Raw genomic sequence first — 10,758 nt, 5'->3', positions numbered from 1 at the left:
GCGGGATTCTCGCGCATCAGCTACATGGACGGCATTGTCGTATGTATAGCTAGCCACGTGGCCTCTCCCGAGCGGTCGAGCAGCAGTTATTGGTCCCGAGCTATGCAGGAACTGCCCTGACGAAGTCGAGACCCTTATGGTCACGCTATCACCGCACCTTGGAGCCTGACCAACCTAGAGGAGGCGCTATGCCGACGTGGCAATGTCTGGGCAACCTGGGAGCCAGCTATGCCGACGGTAATGCCGTCGGCACCACGTCCCAATAGTTGTGCTGACGGCCCACCTGATTCTTTTCTGTTCTCTACTTTGTCGCTGTCGGTATAGTTTTAAATATGCCCGTAGGCCAGCAGATGCATATAAATATCAAATTAACATGAATAGCATCGTCTATGACGAATCCACACGCATATCAACATGTAAACATGAAATATCATTAAATCTCTATATATAGCATCGACAAACAAGATTCAATACAACGCATAGTCCAAACTGTGATACAACACATAGAACAAGTTCACACGGCAGAAAGTAACGTGTTCGATATAAGATGACATGTTTGATACACATAGTACAAACGGTTCGAGCAACGACACAATAAGCCCTTCGCCATCGAGAGCATCATCACTACAAAATGAAATACAACAGCCGTTTAGCATGGAGAATTGTTCAAGTCAAAGTTCATGCATGAAAAATTGGTCTAAGTGTTGCATTGATGCAAGAGTTTGCTTGAAACTAACCAGCACTTGCGAGTGTTAGGGCGACTCATGACTATCTTCATGGTGCGACCGAGGGGGCGAGGCAGATACACCAGGGCTAGGACCACCGAGTTGAAGTGGAGTAACTGTGGGCGACTTTTGGGGCGAGGCAGAAGCACGACAAACAAAAGTGTTGGAACAAGCCAATCCCTACATGTTTGAGCAAAATATGGCAAGTGTAAATATCGATGTGTAAGAAAACGGTAACTAGTGACCTAGTAGTATGGCACATTAGTAACCTAAGTCCTGTGGCGAGGTGTGCGATGAATTATTGCTTCGATGGCATCTTTGGCATCGGTGGTTTTTCTAGAGGATCGACATACTCGGGTGGCAGAGCACCAGTTCCTAGAGTTATAAAAGACGTCTGCAAGATAGTTTACATGTCATGCGTGATAAAGAAAAGAAGTTTGAAAACACGAAAAGTAGCTAGAATGGGTAACAACTAACCTTATTGGTTGCATTATGGTGCGAGTTAGCGAGCTTAACTACCGATTTGTATTCCTCCATCTTCTGGAGATACACCTCATGAAGCTGCTCGTAGGCTTCCTCCCAACAATCCTACAATTTAACATAATGATTCCCAACAACATAGACATGCATGAACAGAATTAGAAATAAGGAGAAAAGGAGAAAAAATTTACATAGCCGCAAGTCGGGTAGGTTCCACCACGCGGTGGACGAGGTTGCATAGACACAATGTCGCTCAGGTTGGTAGCACGGACCCGTGTGAGTGTGGCAGAAGACTCAACTACTGCATCAAGAATCCTCAAGCGGCCATGTCTCTTGCCGCCCCTAGGATCATCAACGCTTGCTTGTCAAGCGGCTATGGAAGGGGCTGATACGTCTCCAACGTATCTATAATTTCTGATGTTTCATGCTAGTTTTATGACAATACCTACATGTTTTGCTCACACTTTATAATGATTTTATGCATTTTCCGGAACTAACCTATTAACAAGATGTCGAAGTGCCAGTTCCTGTTTTCTGCTGTTTTTGGTTCCAGAAAGGCTGTTCGGGCAATATTCTCGGAATTCGACGAAACAAAATCCAAACATCATATTTCACCGAGAAGGACCAGAACACCGAATGGGAGCGAGTCGGAGAGGAGGCCCAGGCCCTCCAAACCACAGGACGGCGCGGCCTAGAGGGGGGGCGCACCCAGGTGTGGTGTGGGCCCCCCAGGCACCCCCTTGCGCCGCCTCTTCGCCTATATAATCTCTCGTGACGTGAAAACCCTACACCAATTGACGAAACTCCAGAAAGACTCTAGGGACGCCGCCGCCATCGCGAAACTCCGTTTCGGGGGACAGAAGTCTCTGTTACGGCACGCCGCTGGGACGGGGAATTGCCCCGGGAGTCATCTCCATCGACACCACCGCCATCTTCATCGCCATCGCTGTCTCCCATGATGAGGAGGGAGTAGTTCTCCCCAGAGGCTGAGGGCTCTACCGATAGCTATGTGGTTCATCTCTCTCTCCCATGGTGTGATCTTTATGTGATCATGAGCTTTGTATCACTATTAATCTATGTGCTACTCTAGTGATGTTATTAAAGTAGTCTATTCCTCCTCCATGATGTAATGTTGACAGTGTGTGCATCATGTAGTACTTGGCGTAGGTTATGATTGTAATCTCTTGTAGATTATGAAGTTTACTATTACTATGATAGTATTGATGCGATCTATTCCCCCTTTCATAGCTATTGTTGACAGTGTGTATGCTATGTTAGTACTCGGTCTAAATTGCAATGGTCTATTATGCACTCTAGAGGTTACTTAAATATGAACTCCGGAGGTTGTGGAGCTTGTTTACTCCGGCTTGAGGTGTGCTTTTATAGCCCTACACAATGAATGATATTTGTTATCCAACAAGAGAGTGTGAGAAAGTAGCACAAGTGAAGAGAAGTTATTTATTTATGTGATCATTGTTGAGAGTGTCCACTAGTGAAAGTATGATCCCTAGGCCTTGTTTCCAAATATCGAGTCACCGTTTATTTACTGTTCTACTACATGTTTACTTGCTGCCATATTTATTTCAGATTGTTATTACCACTCATATTCATCCATATCACTTGCATCTTACTATCTCTTCGCCGAACTAGTGCACATATACATCTGACAAGTGTATTAGGTGTGTTGGGGACACAAGAGACTTCTTGTATCGTAATTGCGGGGTTGCTTGAGAGGGATATCTTTGACCTCTACCTCCCCGAGTTCGATAAACCTTGGGTGATTCACTTAAGGGAAACTTGCCGCTGTTCTACAAACCTCTCGCTCTTGGAGGCCCAACAACTGCTACGGGAATAGAAGCGTGCGTAGACATCAAGCTATTTTTTGGCGCCGTTGCTTGGGAGGTAAGGTAAAAGGTATTCACATCCTCCGACTACTAAGCTATTTCCTAGCACTCGTTGCCGGTGTGTGAGTGCTCGAAGCTATTTCCTTTAGATCCTGCAATTGCATCTTTTTGTTTGTTGTTTTTATTTTTCACTAGTTAGGCATAATGGAAAACAACAGTGAGCTTTTTAATCTATTTCCTGAAATAAGACATGAATTGTGTGATGCGAAAATTAAAAAACCTATGGAGCCTTATTTGCATGCTAGCAGCAATGTTATTAGTATGAACGCACTTACTGCTAATGCTATGGAGAAGTCTAAGCTTGGGGAAGCTAGTTTTTATGATCTTTTTGGCTTCCCATCTTTAGGGGAGAAAATTTGCTCCGATAATACTTTATCTCCCATATGCGATAACTCTAATAATGCTTGTGATATTTTAAATCCACCTATCGAAAGTTTTCCTTTCAAGATACCCATGAAAATTATTGAACGTGTTATGGATAACCGCTATGAAGGGGATGGAACTGTCCATCCTGGAGATCATTTACTGTTTTTGCATGAATTATGCGGGTTATTCAAGTGTGCAGGTATCTCTATGGACGAGGTGAGGAAGAAACTATTCTCTATATCGCTGTCTGGTAAGGCGGCGCATTGGTATAAATTGCTGAAGAATAGGCATTCTCTTGATTGGGAGGATATTAAGCCTCTATTTTATTCTAAATTCTATCCTCCAAGTGAACTTCACAAAGACCGAAACCGCATATATAATTTCTGGTCTCATGATGGAGATAGTATTGCCCAAGCATGGCGGAGATTGAAGTCTTTAATGCTCAAATGCCCCATTCATGAGCTTCCTGGTAATATCATCATTGATAATTTCTATGCAAGACTTTCTTTTCAAGACAAAACCTTGCTGGATACTACTTGTTCCGGATCATTCACGCGCAATAAAGAAGAGTTTAAATGGGACCTTCTTGATCGGATTCGGGAGAATGTCGAAGATTGGGAGAACGACAAAGTTAAAGAATCAGGTATAAACTATGAATATGAATGCATTAAGTCTTTCATTGAAACTGTTGATTTTCAAGAGCTTAGTGCTAAATATGGTCTTGATCCTCAAATTATGGTCGATTGCTATAGAGCCTTTGCTTCTCGTATTAATGTTCCTAAGGAAAATTGGTACATGTATCATGAACCTTTCAAAGACACTTGCATGGAAAATGAAATTGTTGTTAATGATTGCAATAAACATGCCCAAACTTCGAAAATACTATTTCTTATAAGCATGTTAATTTTTGTGGAATGCATAGACCTTGTGGAATTAATAAAATCGAAGATGAATATTGTATCCATCATAGGAATGAAAAGACTAGAAAGTGGTTTAGGGCTCTAGATGATCTTGGTGAAAAAGTTTGTGCCCTCTATCCTTTTATTTGTGAACTTTGCCATAGAGTGGGTCATTTTAATTTTCAATGCTCCTCCAATAATAATTCGAACCCCATGAGTGCTGCAAATTTGTATTGTGATGATGAAATCCTTCCTAATCAGGCATGATGAACTTACTTTATTTTTGGGGTGTGAAGAGTTATCAAGAAAAATTTCTTTGTTACATATGAGTGATCTTGATATTGATAGTGTCCTGCATGGGTGTCTTTCTTATTGCATTAATAATTGACATACAAATACTTACATACAGAATATTTTAGAAGATGACACTTTGCCAAAATATGATAGGACCGCTGTATGTTTTAAACTTATTAATGAAAAGGAGGAATCCTCCCAAGTTTCTTCTATTGTTTCTGGAAATAAATCAGGTTCTGTGGAGAAGCCTCCCTTCAAGCCTCTTCCTCCTAAAGAAGGGAACGAGGAGAAGGAAAAGAAGAAGAAGAAGAAGAAGAAGGAAACGAGGAAGAAGAAGAAGAAGAAGAAGAAGAGGGGGAATAAAAAGAAAGAGGTAACGGCATATCCCCGCGTGTATGAGATAACGATAGGTAACCGTAAGTATGTTGCTCCTAATGATTATTATGATAATGAATCTGAGTACAATGATCTTCCTATGCCCTTTACCTACATTAGTGATCATGATTTAGAAGAGCACACTACTTTTGATATTGAAAATCTCTGGGAAACTAATTCTAAAAATGATGATGTTAATAATTGTCATAGTATTAGTACTATCCATGCTTCTTCCCATAATGATATAGAAAGCTCTAAGCTTGAGGATGAGGTGTTTGAAAATCCTTTTGCTACTGATGATTATATGCTTGATACATCTCCTTCTAGTAACAATGATGGTGAGGTTACAGATGAACATAGCGTGGAAGATAACTATTCTATTTCTTATGATGACACTATGCCTCCAATCTTTGACAATTATTATAAAGAATGCTATGACAAAGGTTATAATTATCCTTATGAAACTTGTAATAGTTATGATGGGATTGCCAAAAACCATTCCCTTAGTATGCAACTTGTTTACCATGTTCAAATTTTTGATAATGATCCCGTTCCAATTACTATTAATGAGAAGAGTTTTTCTTATGCCAAAACTAATGATACTTTTATGCATATGAACCATGATAAGAATGTTTTAAGTGATGGGTATATTGTGGATTTCATCAATGATGCCACTGAAAGTTATTATGAGAGAGGGAAACATGGTTTTATGTATCTTAATAATACTAAGTTTCCCCTCTGTTATCACCAGAATTTGACCGAGTCAGAAGTGGGCCGCGATCAAGATGGACTCGAAGAATATATATATAGAAGAAATACGTGAATCGGCCTTTTATACCAAGTTGGGCTTGTTTGCCCATGTATCTGTAACATATTAGATCGCATCTTAGTTTAGAAGTTAGAATCTTACTCGTGCACGGTTTGGTGCACGCCCACATTAGAAAGTCCGTCGGACTATAAATATGTATCTAGGGTTTATGGAATAAACAACAACCAACGTTCAACCACAAACAAATCTCGGCGCATCGCCAACTCCTTCGTCTCGAGGGTTTCTACCGGTAAGCACCATGCTGCCTAGATCGCATCTTGCGATCTAGGCAGCGTAATGCCTATCACGTTGTTCATGCGTTGCTCGTACTGAAGCCTTTTTGATGGCGAGCAACGTAGTTATCATAGATATGTTAGGGTTAGCATTGTTCTTCGTATCATATGCTGTTGTAGTGCAACCCTTGCATATCTAGCCGCCCTTACACCTATCTTAGGTGTAGGGGCGGCACCCCGCTTGATCATAGTTTAGTAGATCTGATCCGTTACGATTGCTCCTTGTTCTACAAGGATTAGTTCAATATCTGCAATAGTTAGGCCTTACAAAGGGGGGGAGGATCCAGCGGCACGTAGGGTGTCGTTCGTTGGACCAAAACAGGATGTTCCGGGGATCAACCTCGTGTTGGTTTTTAGGCCTTGTTTAGGATCGGCTTACGATCACCGTGCGTGGCCGCGAGGCCCAACCTGGGGTAGGACGATCCGATTATGCGGTGAAAACCCTAAATCGTCGTAGATCTCATTAGCTTTACCTTGATCAAGCAGGACCACCATATATTCGGACACCCCGTCTCGAATCATGGGTGGATCGGCTCTTTGAGCCGATTCACGGGATAACCTCGAGAGCCGATCGAGGCTCGTATTTAACGTTTACGTGTGTGCCCCTGCAGGAAACTAAGCGAGGCATCATCCACACCTTCCCGACCGGTATAGGTCGTGTGGCACGCCCTTGTGATAAACATCGGACGTGCGACCAGGAGGCTTTGCGGGCCGTCGCTCCGAGGGACCGGGGCCAGCCGCAGCCCCTAGTTGTTCCCGACTCTACGGTGTTGCCCGTCTCTCGCCCGCCGGGGGGTTTCGACGTCAACACATTCTGGCACGCCCGGTGGGACGACCTTCGACATCCACGACATCGCCATCTACATCCGAGATGGAGGAAGACACTCCGGTCACGTACGAGGATCTGCCTGATGAGCTCAAGAAGAAACATGACGAGATCAAGGCAACCCTCGAAGCCGAACTCATCGGCTCTTTCCACCGAACCCGCTCCCATGGCGTCAGGTGGAAGGGTTTCACACCTGAAGGCGCACTTGATGGAGTGGATCTGTCCGCCCCGTCAGAAGAACGCACCAGGTCGCTGCGGCAGGAGATCAACTACATGGTGGCTCATTCGCTACACCAACACTCTGAAAGCCTGGTGAACACTTTGGAGCGTGTCGCTCTGCGCGTCGTCCAGGAAATCATGAGCCACCGGTATTCTCCGTCGGGACCAGCTCTGGGGACTTTCAAGGGAGAGATGCCAGTCCAGCCCCAGCCGTTCGCATGGGCAGCACCGGAACTGCCGAACTCATCGGCATACGTCGTCTACAAGATTGGTGGTGATCCTAGTGACTACCAATTCCTACCTGAGGCACCCAAGGAGATCCCGCACGGATACGCGTGCGCATACGTACGGACCGCAACGCCTGGGCACTCTCGAACCGAGCTGCAATATCGAGGGCCTCTCGGAACGGCAGGAGGAACGTCGGAGCTGATCCCGAGAAGCAATCGTGGCCGGCTAAGCACGCCACCCCGACAAACCTCCAAAGCCCAGCTCCTGCAGTTGGCTTAGAACCGGAAAAGCAAGCATGGCTGGTTAAGTATGCCACCCCGGCGAATCTTCGTGGTTCGACACCTTCAGCCATCACAGACGGATCAGATTTGTGCAATTCTCGAAAGATCAGCTCGGCATGATGCCGAAAAGGAAGACGTTCGGCTACACCAAGCCGTACCCCAACAGCTACGAACCGATCCCGCTACCACCCAAATATCGGCTCCCGGACTTCACGAAATTTAGTGGATCGGATGGTTCCAGCTCCATCGAGCATGTGAGCCGGTATTTGGCACAGCTCGGGCACGATCTCGAGCATCGGACGAGTTACGCGTGAGGTTCTTCGCACAGCCCCTCACAGGATCGGCTTTCGGGTGGTACACATCGCTACCACCGAACTCCATCCAGTACTTGGAAGCAGTTGGAAGAGCAGCTCCATGAGCAAGTATCACTCGTAGGCTTCCGATGTCGGCATTGCCGATCTAGCGCAAGTACGACGAAGCGCGGGGAGACAAGTGGCGGAATACGTCCGGCCGCTTCAGACCATTAGGAACCGATGCTTTTCGGCTCATATAAGTGAAAAAGAAGCAAGCCGAGTTGGCGGTGGTGGGTCTCTCATCATCAATCAAGGACGTGGCCTCCCAAGCGATACTACCCTTCGTTGGCGCACATGGTGCAGAAGCTGTCAGCATATGAAAAGCGCCACCCAGATGTTTACCAGGATAAATTCAAGCGTGCGGTGACCCTGGTTGAGGCAGACGAGGATGAAGGTGCTGCGGGAGATCGGGAGATAGCAGTGGCTGAATGGACTCGAGCGACGGGCCCCTTGACCTGCAAATGGGTGAAGCCACAAGGCCCTCCAAAAGGGTTCGACTTCGACGTGACCAAGACGGAGCAGCATTTTTGATCTCTTGCTCACGGAGAAGCATATAAAGGTACCCGAAGGCCACAAGTTCCCCACGGTGCAAGAGCTGAACGGAAAGCCATACTGCAAATGGAATAACACGTTCTCCCACACCACCAACGACTGCAGGGTGTGGCGGCAGCAGATCCAAATGGCGATAGAAAACGGACGGTTGATTTTCAACCAATACGCCATGAAGGTCGACACACACCCCTTCCCCGCCATAAACATGGTGGAGTATACTTACCATGGAGGGTGCCAACCGGATTTCTCGTGCCAAATCAATATGGTAGATCTTGGACACCACGCCGGCAAGGATGGAGATGAGGGCAGCCGCTCTCATAACGAGGATACGTGAAGAAGCCGCTCCACGCGATCGGCTCCGCCAAGATGGTAAGCGCTACGTAACGGAGGGAGAAGTGAAGAACATAAGATATCAGCGACCTCTCTCCGATCACCTCCTCAACAAGTATGTGAGTCGGCATGACCCACGCCGACAGCATCCGACGAATGATGATGAAAGAGATCGTCCGGCTAGAGAAGCCGAAGACATCGCCGGCATAATCGCGATGAGGAGGAGCACGCAGCGTTGTGCCAAGGGAAGGGCAAGGGAGCGAGACGACGAGGACAGGCATCGGGATTGTCCCTTCTTCGTGCACCGCCGGGATTCGAGAATGATCCGATTGCCAACGATCGGCAATTTCCCGGAATGCAACCGAAGAAGAAGGAGGCAGCCAACGTGTCCGTGTTCGAGCGCTTGGGACCTTCTCCCGCCACGCGAGCAAACGAGGCTGAGTCCCCTCGGTTGACAGATCTCGAAGATTCGTAAGACGAGGAGAAGAAGAAGACAGGTATCACCGGCCAAGGTGGTGCCCCGATGGACTCAGCCTGCTCTCGAAACGCAGGGTTCAACGATTGCGCGGCCCGGAAGAAGCCGAGAGGTTATACTTGCATACATTGAGGAAGGCAAGGCCTCGATCTGGCCGCGAAGGTTCAGCGAACCCCGGATGAAGAGGGTCGTCCACGGAAAATGGAGTGGCGCCCCAAGCAAAGGAAAGCCGATGATGAAACATCGGCCGGCACAAACATGGTGCTCGTTCTTCCGACAAAGCTTAGTGCTCCACGATTTTACGATGCACTCAAGGTGGACGACAGCGAGCGCACCAACAGGATAAAATCAGAGATTGGGCTGGTTTTATCTACCGGCCTGAACGAGTAGCAAGAGCACGTCAATGAGCAAACGTGGCGAGGCTGATCCTTGTGATCGGCCCCAAAAATGTATGAAGGGACATTACAAAACCTTCACCGAGCAAGCAAACGTGGAGGCCGATTCCAGCAATCGGCCAAAATTATCCTCACCAACCATTCTCGCCTCGGGTTCAACATGTTATCCAACAGAGCCGATACCATCAATTCTCTTGACAGAATCGGCTCCGGGGCACCTGGTAGATAAAACACGAGGATATGCAAAGAAGTGTCTCATTCTTTGGTAATGAGTATTGGAGTATGGGGGCCGATGCACAAGTCGGCCGTAAAAAAATTCTGAAAATTCGAAAATTTTCGAGCACGACTCGATGCGACAGACATCGACTTAAGGATATAAAAGCCGATGCATGGCCATCGACTCAAGGGGAATAACTCGTTACGATCGTAGGGTCAATGGAGCACGGAGGGAGATTTTAATGGAAGAACTCCACAATGGAGTAGTTTAAGGGCTCGGACCCTCTCTTCAAGAACAATGCCAAGAGCTGCCTGGACGTGCAGATCAGGTCACGGATGGATTGCATTGGGTCCACCAAAGGAAAGGAGCCGATCTGGCCGGCAAGGTGCAGGAAGAACTGAAGAAGCTCGGGGGGCAGCTCACCTTGAAGGCTCCCTGCTCTGGGAAGCCGATTTATGTTCAAATCGGCTGGTTCGGCATAAAAAGCTCCCTCAGACATGATCAAGCCCAGGTCCATACAGCTTATTTGCGTATCCTCGTCTCTGTTTTGCCTTGGCTGAGACTCGGGGGGCAACAGGCCTGGTAGGTGCCCTATTTTTGAGAGCCGATTGGAGTTACCTCGGCTGTCACTGCATCATGATCTTCTCAGTGAGGGAAGGGAAAGCCGTCGTCTGGTACGAGGTTTGGACCGTGCTGGTGCTGCAAGAAAAGGAAGAGACCGGTTTCTCAAATTAGCCG

The 10,758-nt window shown here is 46.7% G+C and overlaps 1 long non-coding RNA gene across 1 annotated transcript; it reads right to left on the bottom strand.

Annotated features, from left to right (window-relative positions):
- Positions 1–415: 415 nt before the first annotated feature.
- LOC124659246 lies at positions 416–1,649 on the bottom strand. The gene is made up of 5 exons (XR_006989517.1): positions 1,397–1,649; positions 1,203–1,313; positions 995–1,119; positions 738–905; positions 416–624 (listed from the first exon to the last, which is right to left on the bottom strand). It is a non-coding gene; the product is annotated as an uncharacterized LOC124659246 (long non-coding RNA).
- Between the last annotated feature and the right edge of the window lie 9,109 nt (positions 1,650–10,758).

This window comes from Lolium rigidum, chromosome 6 (assembly GCF_022539505.1).
Source record: "Lolium rigidum isolate FL_2022 chromosome 6, APGP_CSIRO_Lrig_0.1, whole genome shotgun sequence".
Classification (NCBI taxonomy): domain Eukaryota; kingdom Viridiplantae; phylum Streptophyta; class Magnoliopsida; order Poales; family Poaceae; genus Lolium; species Lolium rigidum.
The sequence above is the reverse complement of the archived record's forward strand: the minus strand, read 5'-3'. Positions and strand labels throughout refer to the sequence as shown.